Source organism: Hylobates moloch, unplaced genomic scaffold (genome assembly GCF_009828535.3).
Source record: "Hylobates moloch isolate HMO894 unplaced genomic scaffold, HMol_V3 SCAFFOLD_3, whole genome shotgun sequence".
Classification (NCBI taxonomy): Eukaryota; Metazoa; Chordata; class Mammalia; order Primates; family Hylobatidae; genus Hylobates; species Hylobates moloch.
Window position 1 is genome coordinate 119,757,389 of NW_026652278.1, and position 11,696 is coordinate 119,769,084.

Genomic DNA, 11,696 nt, shown 5'->3' on the forward strand with positions numbered 1-11,696 from the left:
GTGCCACATTTTCTTAATGTGGCACATATACACCATGGAATACTATGCAGCCATAAAAAATGATGAGTTCGTGTCCTTTGTAGGGACATGGATGAAACTGGAAAACATCATTCTCAGTAAACTATCACAAGGACAAAAAACCAAACACCGCATGTTCTCACTCATAGGTGGGAATTGAACAATGAGAACTCATGGACACAGGAAGGGGAACATCACACTCCGGGGACTGTTGTGGGTTGGGGGGAGGGGGGAGGGACAGCATTAGGAGATATACCTAATGCTAAATGACGAGTTAATGGGTGCAGGAAATCAACATGGCACATGGATACATATGTAACAAACCTGCACATTGTGCACATGTACCCTAAAACCTAAAGTACAAAAAAAAATAGATAAATAAAAAAATAATAGTAAATGAAAGTTGTTTTGGTGAAACAATAAAAAATAAAATAAAATCGTGTGACCAGTGATTTAATCAATTTTGTCTGTGTAATGAAACCCCAGTAAAAACTGGACACTAGAGCTCAGGCTTCTCATTGGTGACACAAATTAATGTGCCAGGAGGGTGATGCATCTTGATGACACAGAAGCTTCATGTTTGGGACCCTGCCAGGCCTCACCCGATGCATCTCTTCACTTGGCTGGTCCTGATTTGTATTCTTTATGATAAAGCTGTTGTTGTAAGTACAGCACTTTCTTGAGGTCTGTGAGTCAATCTAGGAAATTATCAAACCTGAGAGAGCAGTGGGAACCCCCTGCAGCCAACTGGCAAGAAATGCAGGTAGCCTGAGAACACCTGAGCTTCCAACAGGTGTCTGAAGTGAGGGTAGTATTGGGACTGTGTCCTCAAACTGTGGAGTCTGCACTAACTCTGGGTAGACAGCATAAGAGCTGCACTGTAGTACAAATGACTGAGTTGGCTTTATAGCTGAATTATGTTGAAATTCAAGAGAAGAGTCCAATTTTTAAACCACCCCAGGACACACAACAAAAATTAAGTTAATTAATTTGGAAGGTCAAAAAAAAAAAAAACACCCACATTTATATCAAAAAAAAAAAAAAGCCTAGCAAAGATTAAACTATGGACCAACCTCACTTAAAAATACAGTGAAAAACTTCTAAACCAAGCCTTAACAAGAAGAATCTAACACTGTTTAAAAATACTAATATATGGCCGGGTGTGGTGACTCACACCTGTAATCCTAGCACTTTGAAAGGCCAAGGCGGGTGGATCACCTGAAGTCAGGAGTTCGAGACCAGCCTGGCCAACATGGTGAAACCCCGTCTCTACTAAAAATACAAAAAAATTAGCCAGTTGTAGTGGCACCTGCCTATAGTCCCAGCTACTCGGGAGGCTGAGGCAGGAGAATTGCTTGAACCCGGGAGAGGGAGGTTGCAGGGAGCTGAGATTATGCCACTGCACTCCAGCCTGGGCAACAGAGCAAGACTCCATCTCAAAAATAAATAAATAAATAAATAAATTACTAATTTACGATCACCAAGCAGTGTTATTCAAGAAATGGAGGAATAATCAGGAAATCAACAAAATCTATTTTATCTGTAAACCTGTCACAAACTTTGAAGAGTCTTGGACTTTGCCCTACTTGCAAGGTAACTCAGCCTGACACAGTCTCACTGATGCTGCTAAACTTGGCAAATACCCAACTTTTGGTAGTATACATAAAACTCCAGGACCAAGGGTGAAGAACAATTTATTTTTTTAAAAATAGCAGTAGCCTGGCTATCAGCAATTTTGTGCCTATTCCCTGAGGCCTAATTCTTACCGGGCAGCACAAATAGAATGACGACACCTGCACATACAGCGGGTTGCATTTTAGGAGAAGAGTCTGGCTTAGGAGACCGATTTTTTTTCCTTTGCAGAAAAACAAACAAAAAAACACCACAGAGGCCAGTGTAGTGGTGTGTGCTGGGGATGGTTGAGGTGAGAAGATTGCTGGACAAAATAGAGACCCCCCTCTCTAAAAGATACATAAATATATATTTTTAAAAACACATAAATCTACCCTGTTAACAATTTATAAGTGTACATACAGTACAGTATTACTAAGTAAATGCACACTGTAATTCAATACATCTGTAGAACTTTTTCATCTTTCATGATTCAAAGTTGAGCTAAAAGTTGAACAACAGCTACCTGTTTCCCCTTCCCCTTCCATGGTAGAAGGGGCCAAATACCATTCTACTCACTGTTTCTATGAGTTGGATTTCTTTGAATCCTTCATATAAGTAAAATCATGCAGCACTTGTCTTTTTGTGATTGCTAATTTCACTTAGTATAATGTCTTCAAGGTTAATCCAAGTTATCCAAATGAAAAGATTTCCTTCTTTTTTAAGGCCAAATAATATTTCATTGCATATATATACCACATTTTTATTTATTTTTATTTTTTGATGAGAAAAAAGTGAAGTATTTATTTTCATTAATATCTGACTGAAGATTAGGATTCCATAAACAACAAATCACTGTAGTAGCTATATAAGTCACTATAGTAGTTAATTTTGCAGCTACCAAAAATTGCAAACATTTTCACATTGCATTAGATGTACGTATAATAAAACATTATTTGCAGTCATTGCTACTTTAAAACTATAGGAGTTGTTAAATCAGCTCCTAGATTTTTATAAATATACACATTGCATTATATCACAAAGTGTGAAATATTTTGATAATTTTATTTCATAATAATTTCCTGCAATCCTATGTATTTTATGCATTTAAAAACACTGCTCTGAGAAAGGTCCATAGGCTTCATCAGACTGTCAAATCACTATCTTGTGCAAAATCAAGAACCCTTGTCCTATAGGAAGATATACACAGGTCAAATAAGGATCCCTGGAGTTAGAAGACCAAGTAATAGCCCAAGGCAGCCTCCTCCTCTTTATTCCATGTCCTAGCATTAATCCTCCCTACCCTCTCTGTTCCAGGCCTCTGAGGTATTCCTCCTTGTAAGACGTGTACCCACCCATTCTTGTTCAGCCTCTCAACATCTGCTCCAACTTCCATATATTTAGATTAATTCATTCATTCATCAAATATTTTGGGGGGACTTATTGTACACTAAGTACTATTCTAGATAGTGAAGGTACAGCAGCAAAAGAACAAATAATAAAACTTGTCTTCACAGAGGACGTTCTAGTGGGGGAACAGACCATGAGCAGAATAAAGAAGTATGATGTTAAGTGTGTAAGGGAAAATAAAGCAGAGAAGCCAGGCTGCCTGAGATTCTTCTTCTGAAAATAAAGCAGGGAAGGGAAATAGGGTTTTCCAGGAAAACGGAGGGACTTGCAGTTTTTAAATAGAATGAGCAGGGAAGGCTGTGCTGAAAAGTTAACATTAGATACAGACTTGAAAGAGGTGAGAGTGAGTCACTTAGCCCTCCAGGCTGAGAAAAGAGCAAGTGCCAAAGCTGGAGTATGCTTGGTGTATTGGGAGAAGTCAGAAGGCCAGTATGGCTGGAGTGAAGTGGATGTGGGGAAAACAGCAGGAGTGAGGTCAAGGAGATACGCGATGGGAAAGAAGACCACGTAGAGGAGCATGGTAAGCTACTGAAAGGACTTCAGCTTTTACTCTGAGTGAGATGGGGACCATTGCAGAGATTGAGCAGAGGGCCAACATGATCTAAAATGTTTTAACAGAATTTCACTGGCTTCCATGTGGTGAATAGACAAAGTGGGGCAGGAGCAAAAGCAGGAAGAATGAATAATGGATGCCAGCACTTGACATGTGGTGCTTTGGAGTGGGCTTTGGAGCCAGGCTGCCTCAGATTCTTCATCTGTAAAGTATTATCTGTTTCTTCACCAATAAAATGGAAAAAGAATAAACCTAATGTGAGGATTAGATCAGCTAATGTGGGCAAACTTCTTAGAATAGTGCCTGGCACATTGTAAATATTCATTAAATGTTGACTTTCCTTACTTTTCTCAGAGCCTAGGATACCTGCTGTGAGGCTACCACACCGCTATTTGACATAGTGGGCAAGATGGTAGGACTTGAATGAGTTTTAGGGGGGATCTTGTTCCTATGTCTTGGTTTTAGGAGAGTAGTTAAGCAAAGGAAGTATCAGATGCTACCTTAAGATCTAGAACCTTATTCTTTTCATGTGATGATAGTGACAAAGCAACTGACACCAACTCTGATTACAGAAAGTAGGGAACTGGTGAATTGAATGTGTACTGCTACTTAAAAAAATAGAGACGTGGCTGGGCGTGGTGGCTCACGCCTGTAATCTCAGCACTTTGGGAGGCTGAGGCGTGCAGATCATGAGGTCAGGAGATCAAACCATCCTGGCGAACATGGTGAAACCCCGTCTCTACTAAAAATACAAAAATGAGCTGAGTGTGGTGGTGCATGCCTGTAATCCCAGCTACTCCAGAGGCTGAGGCAGGAGAATTGCTTGAACCCGGGAGGTGGGGGTTGCCGTGAGATTGCACCACTGCAATCCAGCCTGGGTGATAGAGCGAGACTCCATCTCAAAAAAAAAAGAAAAGAAGAAAAAAAAATAGAGATGTAGCTATGATTAAACAGAAAGAACCAAAGCATCCTATAAGGAAGTATCTTTAAAATTGCACAGATGTTGGCCGGGTGCAGTGGCTCACACCTGTAATCCCAGCACTCTGGGAGGCCAAGGTGGGTGGATCACCTGAGGTAAGGAGTTCAAGACCAGCCTGGCCAATATGGTGAAACCCTGTCTCTACTAAAAAAACAAAAATTAGCCAGGCGTGGTGGTTGGCACCTGTAATCCCAGCTACTCGGGAGGCTGGGGCAGGAGAATCACTTGAACGTGGGAGGCGGAGGTTGCGGTGAGCTCAGATCATGCCACTGCACTCCAGCCTGGGCAACAGAACAAGACTTTGTCTAAATAATAATAATAATAATAAAATAAATGAAATTGTATAGGTGTCAGTTGGCGCAGTGGCTCACGCCTGTAATCTCAGCACTTTGGGAGGCTGAGACAGGCAGGTCACCTGAGGTTAGGAGTTCGAGGCCAGCCTGGCCAACATGGCAAAACCCTGTCTCTACTAAAAATACAAAAATTGGCGAGGGGTGGTGGCATGCGCCTGTAATCCCAGCTGCTTGGGAGGCTGAGGCAGGAGAAGCCCTTGAACTCAGGAGGCAGAGGTGGCAGTGAACCAAGATCAGGCCATTGCACTCCAGCCTGGGCGACAGAGCAAGACCCCGTCTCAAAATAAATAAATAAATAAATAATCTTATAATAAATAAATAAATAAATAAATAATCTTATAATTATTAAATGAATTTGAGAGCAGAGTGATGTTAGCAAGATGGCAGAGTATTGTTATGGATAATAATAGTTATCCATAAATGATAATAACTTTGGGAGGGATCAAGGGCCCATTTAAGAATCTGCGGTAACACAGTGGAGGAGAAAAATGGAGAATAACCAATGTGGAACAATCAAAGGAGAGCAGTATACCTGAGACATCTAGAGACAGGAACAAAAGACAAGGGTAGGAGCTATTAGTATCAGCCACACAGCATGGGCTACTGTGGTCCCCACTTGCCTGCTCTATAGAGGACACCAGCAACAGCCATCCCCACTGCAGACCCCACCACTACCACCAGAGAGAGAAATATGGCTATGCCCCCTCCAAAGGCACCACTGTTGTGCTTTTTCAGGACTGGAGCCATCATCCCTCACAATCCCCTGCTAATCCCTGACATCTGAACTATGGTCATTTCTCAGTCATGCTTTCTGTTAAGCCTGAAGAACTGTGGGTCAATTAAACCCCTTTTCTGCATAAGGTACCCAGTCTCAGGTAGTTCTTTATAGCAGTGTGGAAACAGACTAATACACCATACTACACAAAGCAATCTACAGATTCAGGGCAGTCCCTATCAAAATTGTAATGGCATTTTTCACAGAAATAGAAAAAGCAATCCTAAAATTAACCTGGAATTACAAAAGACCTTGAGTAGCCAAAGCAATCTTGAGCAAAAAGAAGAAAGCTGGAGGCATTATACTACCTGATTTCAAAATAATCTATAAAGCTATAGTAATTAAAACAACATGGTACTGACCTAAAAACAGATATATAGACAAATGGAAGAGAATAGAAAGCCCCAAAATAAATCCACACATTTAGGCAATTGATCTTCAACAAAAGTGCCAAGAACACACAATATGGAAAGGACAGCCTCTTCAATAAAGGGTGTTGTCAAAACTAGACCTCCACATGCAGCAGAATGAGAGTGATGTCAGCTGATATACAAAAATCAACTCAGAATGGATCAAAGATTTAAACACAAGACCTGAAACTGTAAGACTATTAGAAGAAAATATAAAGGATAAGCTCCATGATATTTGTCTAGGCAATGATTTTTTGAAAATATGACCCCAAAAGCACAGGCAACAAAAGCAAAAATTGGCAACTGAGATTGTATCAAACCAAAATGCTTCTGCACAGGCAAGGAAACAATCAACTGAGTAAAGACACTACCCATGACTCGGGAGAAAATATTTGCAAACTATATATCTGATAAAGGGTTAATATCAAAATATATAAAGAACTCAACTTGATAGCAAGAAAGAAGTAATTTTATTAAAAAAATGGGCCAATGACCTGAAAAATCACTTCTCAAAATAAGATATACAGCCAAGCACACCTCTAGTCCCAGCTACTTGGGAGGCTGAGGCAGGAGGTTCACTTGAACCTAGGAGTTTGAAATGAAACTGGGCAACATAGTAAGACCCTGTCTCATATTTTGTTTTTTAATTTTTTTTATTCTTTTTTATTATTATACTTTAGGTTTTAGGGTACATGTGCACAATGTGCAGGTTTGTTACATATGTATTCATGTGCCATGTTGATTTCCTGCACCCATTAACTCATCATTTAGCATTAGGTATATCTCCTAATGCTGTCCCTCCCCCCTCATATTTTTTTAAAAAGGAAGAAGATATACAACCAGCCAAATAAAATATTTTAATTTTCACATTATTTACTGATGTGTATTTTAAAGAAACAAAGAAACAAAATAATAGTTCTTTATATTTATCTACGTATTTCCCATTTCTTTCTTTTTTTTTTTTTTTTTGAGACAGGGTTTCACTCTGTCACCCAGGCTGGAGTGTGGTGGTGCAATCTCAGCTCAGTGCAACCTCCACCTCCTGGGTTCAAGCGATTCTCATGCCTCAGCCTCCCGAGTAACTGGGATTACAGGCACACCCCACCACGCCCAGCTAATTTTTTATTTCTAGTAGAGACAGGATTTCACCATGTTGTCCAGGCTGGTCTCGAACTCCTGGCCCAAGTGATCCGCCTGCCTCAGCCTCCCAAAGTGATTGGATTACAGACATGAGCCACCATGCTCAGCCCATATTTCCCATTTCTGATGTTCTTCATTGCTTTCTGACAATATGAGTTTCTATTTCTTATCAAATCCACGCAGTGTGAAAAACTTCCTTTGGCATTTCTTGTAGTGCAGGTCAGTGGATGATGAATTCTCTTGTTTTCATTTATCTAAATTACTATTTTTGTTAGATAACAGAATTCTGAATTGACAGGGGCTTTCTTCAACAGCACTTAAAGATGTCAATTCACTGTCTTTTTCCTTCCATTATTTCTCATGAGAAGTCAACATCATTTATATTACTTTTTTGTGTGTGTAATATATTGATTTTTGTCTGGTTGTTAAGATTTTTCTCATTATCTTTGATAATCATTTGACTTTGATGGTCAAATTATGACTGACTGTCACTTGATTATGATGTACCCTGGTGTGGTTTTCATTGAATTTATCTTGCTTAGGATTGACTGAGCCTCTTGAATATGTATATTTATGTTTTTCATTGGCTATTCTTTCTTAAATATTTTTTGCCCCCATCTTTCTCTTTTTTCTTGTGGGGGTCCGATAACATGTATATTCGTCTTTTAAAAATATCGTTCTACAGATCACTGAAGGTGTATTCATTATTTTTTTGAGGGGGTGGCTCATAAGATTTTTTAAGTACTATTTATCTATCATCAAGTTACCTGATTCCTTCATCTGTCATCCCCACTCTACCATTAAGCCCATTCAGCAAAGTCTTCATTTGCCCTTTTTTCAGGTCTATGATTTCCATTTGGTTCTTTTTCTAGTTCCTATTTCTGTGTTGAAATTCCTATTTGCCCATTCATTACTAGCATAAATTCCTTTGCATTCTGGAGCATAATAGTTATAATAGCTACTTTTAAATCCTTAAGTACTAATTCTTTCATCTTGGTCAACTTTGTGGTTGGTCTCTATTGATTCTGTTTTGTCTTTTTTAATTTCATGTCACATTTTCTTATTTTATTAATATCTACTAATTTTAGATTTTAGCCTGGGCATTTTGAAAACTTCATGTTAGAGACAATAGATTTTGTTATATTCGTCTTAAAAAGTACCATTATGTTGTTTTTATAGACATCTAAATGAGCTAAACTCAAATTCCAAACTCTAACTTCCTTGGAGTGAGCAGCAGCTAAAAAAAATCTGTGCAATTAACATTAAAATGTGCACAGCACATGTGTAATTCAGGGCACAGCCAAATATTTGGGCAGAGCTTTTGCACAGAATTTATGGTTTCCCTCTCCCACCCTGTATGCCTTTCTACTCACTTTTTAGCTGCTGTGGTGAGCCCAAATTCCGGTCTGATTCCTCAGTTGGTTAAGACTGCACAAACATGGCACCACCTGGAACTTCTCTCAAAGAGTCATAAAAAAGTTAAACTCACCCTATGACACATTTCTAAAAATTACTGAACTTTGAAATTCATTATTGTACTGTTCTACTTATCATTTTGTCTGAAAATTTTTTATAATAAAAAATTCCATGCTCAATATAAATATTTTAAAAATTAAGGCTATGGGAGGTAGAAAATGAAAGTTCCCTACAATCCCTTCATCTATACATAGCCCCTATATATAGCCAATAGACTATCTTAGTAAAGAATTATCTCCTGACTCAGACTATCTCAGAGAGAAACATTATTTCAAGTAAAGATATGAGATGAGATAGTCTTAACATAGCTTCCTCAGAACTACACATCACTATTCCTTAAAGTGCTGTTCAGAGCACTAGCTTTGTTCTGTATTTTCTTAAACTGTAGAAGTAACTAAAAGTTATACAAAGAGGGGAAAGGATTTTGTGTATCTCAGCTGCAATATTTACTTAATTATAATAACATTGTAAACTCTGAATATTGAGAAACAAAAGTTACGAGGTAGCCAGGCATGGTGACTCATGCCTGTAATCCCAGAACTTTGGGAGGCTGAGGCAGGTGGATCATTTGAAGTCTGGAGTTTAAGACCAGCCTGGCCAACATGGCAAAACCCCGTCTCTACGAAAAATACAAAAATTAGCAGAGCATGGTGGCACATATCTATAATACCAGTTACTTGGGAGGCTGGGGCACAAGAATTGCTTGAACCCAGGAGGCAGAGGTTGCAGTAAGCCAAGATTGTGCCACTGCACTCCAGCCTAGGCGACACAGGGGGACTCTGTCTCAAAAAAAAAAAAAAAGGCCGGGCACAGTTGCTCACACCTGTAATCCCAGCACTTTGGGAGGCGGAGGCGGGCAGATCACCTGAGGTCGGGAGTTCGAGACCAGCCTGACCAACATGGAGAAACCCCGTCTCTATTAAAAATACACAAAAATTAGCTGGGCTTGGTGGTACATGCCTGTAATCCCAGCTACTCAGGAGGCTGAGGCAGGAGAATCACTTGAACCTGGAAGGCAGAGGTTGCAGTGAGCCGAGATCCCACCATTGCACCCCAGCCTGGGCAACAAGAGTGAAACTCAGTCTCAAGGAAAAAACAAAAACTTATGAGGTAATTACATTTACAGAATGAGGTCACAAGAACTGAGGACACAAAGGGATGAAAGTGGCCGGGCATGGTGCCTCACACCTATAATCCCAGCACTTTGGGAGGCTGAAGCAGGTGGATCGCCTGAGGTCAGGAGTTCGAGACCAGCCTGGCCAACATGGTGAAATCCCGTCTCTACTAAAAATATAAAAATTAGCCGGGTGTGGTGGTGTGTGCCTGTAATCCCAGCTACTCAGGAGGCTGAGGCAGGAGAATCGCTTGAACCTGGGAGGCGGAGGTTGCAGTGAGCTGAGATCGTGCCATTGCACTCCAGTCTGGGTGACAGAGCAAGACTCTGTGTCAAAAAATAAAAAATAAAGAAAAGAAAAATGAAAGGGGTGAAAGTAAAAGCAACTAAAGAAATAGTTCCTCATCTTCCACAATAGAAAGTTAATAGAGCTAAATCTATAACTGAAAAAATCAAAAAAGAAAATAAGCATGTTATTTAGAAATACGGTAGAATATATAAAAATGAACAGTTAAATGAATTGAAGAGGGTTGCATCTGGGAAGCAGAAATGCAGAGTTTGTATGCTTGTTATTAATATTTGTTATAAAACAATTTGATTTTTAAAATTATGTATGTATGGTAACAGTGATTAAATAGAAATTTAAGGTAGTAGGAACAACTATGTGAAATTAGATTAGAATTGGTGATATCAACTTGAACTCATGATTACTAAATTTTTTTCTTTAGTTCCATCTGCTGAAAAGGCATAGATGCAATGACACCTAAGTCGCAATAAGCTTGCTAAGCTCCCAGATATTGTTTTTTAAGCACCATTTTCTACTATAAGGTGTCAGGACACTTTGCAGAAATGGCTCCTTTCAGTGCTGGGTGAAGAGAAAGCCCAAAATAAAATTAGAACATCTTGTTGTACCAGAAAGTAAAGAACTGCTTTTACATATATATATGTCCTATCAAAACAGCTAGGTTGAAAGGAGCTCTCACTAAACAAATCTCAGACAATCTGAACACCAAAATAAGTAAAGACTGTAATGGATTATAATCCTTTGAGGAAATGGATTATAACTGATTCAATAATCTGGGAATCCCTAAATCCATACTGAAAACACGGATGTTCCTTGACTTGTGAGGGGGCTACATCCCGATAAATTCATCATGAGTCAAAAATATCCTAAGTCAAAAAATGCATTTAATAGCCTTATAAATACATTGTAAAGACAAAATATCATAAATTGTACCATCATAATAAGTTAGGGACCATCTGTATATCATTAAACAGGGCAAAATGTAGGGCTCTTCTGGTTGTTTTTTGTTTGTTTATTTTTGAGACAGGGTATCGCTCTGTCGCCCAGGCTATGGTGCAGTGGTGTGAACCTGGCACACTGCAGCCTTTGCCACCCAGGCTCAAGTGATCTTTCCACCTCAGCTTCCTGAGTAGCTGGGACCACAGGTGCAAGCCACCTCCCCTGGCTAATTTTTGTATTTTTTGTAGAGACTGTTTCCACTATTTTGCCCAGGCTGGTCTGGAACTCCTGGGCTCAAGCGATCTGCTTGCCTCAACTTCCCAAAGTGCTGGGATCACAGACTTGAGCCACCAAACCAGGCGGGGCTCTTCTTTTTGGCAAAATTGTTTCTAATACATATGGAGAGAGAACAATTACCATTTTGTAACTATCATAGTAAAGACTAGTTTAGGAAAAATCAATAATACTGCTAAATTGTGAGAGAGGGGTTTGCTGAGGAGCAGAATATTTGCAGGAAATTCAAGTGTCTCCCCCATAGATTGCTTATTAGTTGCAAGTAGAAAACCAGCAATTTATACAGTGGAGAAACTGGGATCAAATTAACATCACTAATG